The sequence below is a fragment of the Spea bombifrons genome, chromosome 4 (assembly GCF_027358695.1).
Source record: "Spea bombifrons isolate aSpeBom1 chromosome 4, aSpeBom1.2.pri, whole genome shotgun sequence".
Lineage (NCBI taxonomy): Eukaryota > Metazoa > Chordata > Amphibia > Anura > Pelobatidae > Spea > Spea bombifrons.
The window spans coordinates 4160192-4161104 of NC_071090.1; positions in this window are offsets into that span (position 1 = coordinate 4160192).

Consider the following 913-nt stretch of genomic DNA (forward strand, 5'->3'; position numbering starts at 1 on the left):
TGGAAAGGAAAATTGTACAAATATATATATATATATAATCTATATAAATATCTATTTTTGCAATCAAAACACACAAAATGCCTTAAACTGAGGAAGTGAGGAGTTTTTTTCTATACCAAAAAAAATCGTCTGAGAAAGGAAAATATGACTCTAAAAGATAGTTTTTATATTTTTAATAGGAGGGGGCAATACGAAGCATTCAGAGAGCTGGTCCCAGCGCGTTGGTACAGGGCCCCGCAGATTAAACGGTTAAACGTGACCCTAATGTATCCGACACGGGCAAAATGTCAGTGAATGGACCCTCGTTCCCTGAATATACAATTACGCAGATAACGGAATACTCAAATCGTTACCCCCCTCGCTCCGACTTCCCAAAAATGAAATAAGCCATCGTCCTTTTTTTTTTTTTTTTTTTTTTGACATCTTTTTCGGTGTCCTTTGTGCAATTTTTATTTTTTTTTTGCAGGGCAGGTTAAGCGATTGTGGCTTTTTTTATTTTTTTTATTCAAGATCGGCAATTTGAAGGCCAGAAAAGGGTAAATCCGGGTGAGCTTTTAATTTGTAACAATGGTTTTAAATTTATTTTAATTCTGTTTTTCCCCTTGTCTCAGAACAAAGATCCGAAAATCCAAAATGATAGAAAACCTTTGTTAAACCCATCGTTTTTTTTTTGTTGTTTTTTTTTTTTTTTACAACAAGTGCTAAATAACCACTGATATCGTAATCTGATATAAAAATGTATAATAGAATTAAACCACTAAGTGTGTCTTAGATGGGAAGACCGTACGAGGCTGTGATAACTGATGTTCTCTTGTCCTCGTTTATTCCTTAAACCCTTTTTGTGCCCGATGCCCTCCTGGAACGAAGAGTTACCCCCTCTGGCACTGAAAGGGTTTCTGATCCTGCCCCAGCG